Below are 2,290 nucleotides of genomic sequence, written 5' to 3'. Positions count from 1 at the left end.
AAAACTAGAAAAATGTTTAAAAAGGAAAGAAATGAGTAACCAGGAAAACTTAGAAAAATGTTTAAAAGAAGAAATCAGTAACCAGAAAAACTTAGAAAAATGTTTAAAAGAAGAAATCAGTAACCAGAAAAACTTAGAAAAATGTTTAAAAAGAAGAAATGAGTAACCAGAAAAACTTAGAAAAATGTTTAAAAAGAAGAAATGAGTAACCAGAAAAACTTAGAAAAATGTTTAAAAAGAAGAAATCGTAACCAGAAAAACGGCGAAAAATGTTAAAAGAAGAAGTGAGTAACCAGAAAAACTTAGAAAAATGTTTAAAAAGAAGAAATGAGTAACCAGAAAAACTAGAAAAATGTTTAAAAAGAAGAAATCAGTAACCAGAAAAACTTAGAAAAATGTTTAAAAAGAAGAAATGAGTAACCAGAAAAACTTAGAAAAATGTTTAAAAAGAAGAAATCAGTAACCAGAAAAACGGCGAAAAATGTTTAAAAAGAAGAAATCAGTAACCAGAAAAACGGCGAAAAATGTTTAAAAAGAAGAAATCAGTAACCAGACAACTGCGAAAAATGTTTAAAAAGAAGAAATCAGTAACCAGAAAAACTTAGAAAAATGTTTAAAAAGAAGAAATCAGTAACCAGGAAAACTTGGAAAAAAACACTTAGAAAAATTTTCAGCAAAGTGTGAAAAATATTCTAAGTGTCAGCGGAGGAAATGCTGCAGCATCGGGAAAGATTCGCAAACTTACACCGAACATGTGCTCCGAAGTGCCGGAGGAATTGGGTGAATTGAGCCCGGCAAATGGCCAGCTGTCGTTTTGTGCCTGCAGCCCGAAAACTTTAACTTTGTCTGTCGCGGAAGTCCGGACCGAGAAAATCCAAACGGTTTTGACCGGACCGAGTTCCAGACCGATGCAGTCAAATTTGGAATTCAGACCCATTCAGTGCCACTTGTAGTTTTTCGCAGTGAGGTTGGCGGGGTACCCGGAGATATATGGGAACACGATTTTTAGAACAAAATGGCGGCGCGGGACCGTTCTGAAAGGCATCCGAAAAACGGTTCCACGGGCATAGCACTTTAATGACAGGTATGAGTGCATGCCGGAGAGGCTCTTGGAAGTCGAATTTTTGACACTTTGTCAATTTTTTGACAGATTTGACAAACTCTTTCTGTCTGTTCTAAGAGTCAGTCAGAGACTTGTGCGGCGGTCTTTTGACACTATTGGAGGGCGGCAAACCCACGTTGACTCCGGCCGTCCCCTCCACAGGCGCTCGTGTCCAAAATGAAGGCGAGAGACGCGAGTGGCCTGGTTCCCTTGGGTGTTGCCAAGAAGGCTGCGGGCTGACCGTTGCCTGAGCACTCCCTAAAGCCTCTTGTGATGAGAGCAGACCTCGCCTGCCGCACGACCGGCTCTGGGAGTCGTTGGGCCGCTATTTGTGAATAGTCTGGTCCTCCTCTGCCACCCGGACAAGCGCGATGGCTCTGCCGCCCTGCGGTGCTCGTCACCCAGGTTTGGGGAACACGATACTCGTAACAAAAATAAAAGGCGGCTCGGGACCTGCAGGCGAAAGGGGTCCCGTGGTGCTAAGCACGTCGACTTCGGGTCTCGGTGCAAGCCGGAGAGCTCACGAGAAGTCTAAAGTTTTCGGCACGTGGTCGAATCTTTTCAAAGGCTTACCCGGCTCTTTCCGTCCATTCTGAGAGTAAGTCAGAGGCCGGTGCGGAGGTCTCTTGACAATCGGAGGGGGTGGTGGCCCTCCGCAGGCGCTCGTGTCGAAAATGAAGGCGAGAGACGCGAGTGGCCTGGTTCCCCTGGGTGTTGCCAGGAAGGCTGCGGGCTGACCCTTGCCTGAGCACTCCCTAAAGCCTCTTGTGATGAGAGCAGACCTCGCGCGCCGCACGACCGGCTCTGGGAGTCGTTGGGCCGCTATCTGTGAATAGTCTGGTCCTCCTCTGCCACCCGGCCAAGTGCGATGGCTCTGCCGCCCTGCGGTGCTCGTCACGCAGGTATGGGGCACACGATGCTCGTAACAGCAAATAAAGGCGGCTCGGGACCTGCAGGCGAAAGGGGTCCCCGTGGTGCTTAGCACGTCGACTTCGGTCTCGGTGCAAGCCGGAGAGCTCACGGAAGTCTAAAGTTTTCGGCACGTGGTCGAATCTTTTGAAAGGCTTACCCGGCTCTTTCCGTCCATTCTGAGAGTCAGTCAGAGGCCGGTGCGGCGGTCTATGACGACCGGAGGCTCCCATGGGTGTTGCGATGAGGGTGGAGGGCACAGAACCTTGCCTTAGCACT

This window comes from Chiloscyllium punctatum, unplaced genomic scaffold, assembly GCF_047496795.1.
Source record: "Chiloscyllium punctatum isolate Juve2018m unplaced genomic scaffold, sChiPun1.3 scaffold_1110, whole genome shotgun sequence".
Classification (NCBI taxonomy): domain Eukaryota; kingdom Metazoa; phylum Chordata; class Chondrichthyes; order Orectolobiformes; family Hemiscylliidae; genus Chiloscyllium; species Chiloscyllium punctatum.
The sequence above is the reverse complement of the archived record's forward strand: the minus strand, read 5'-3'. Positions refer to the sequence as shown.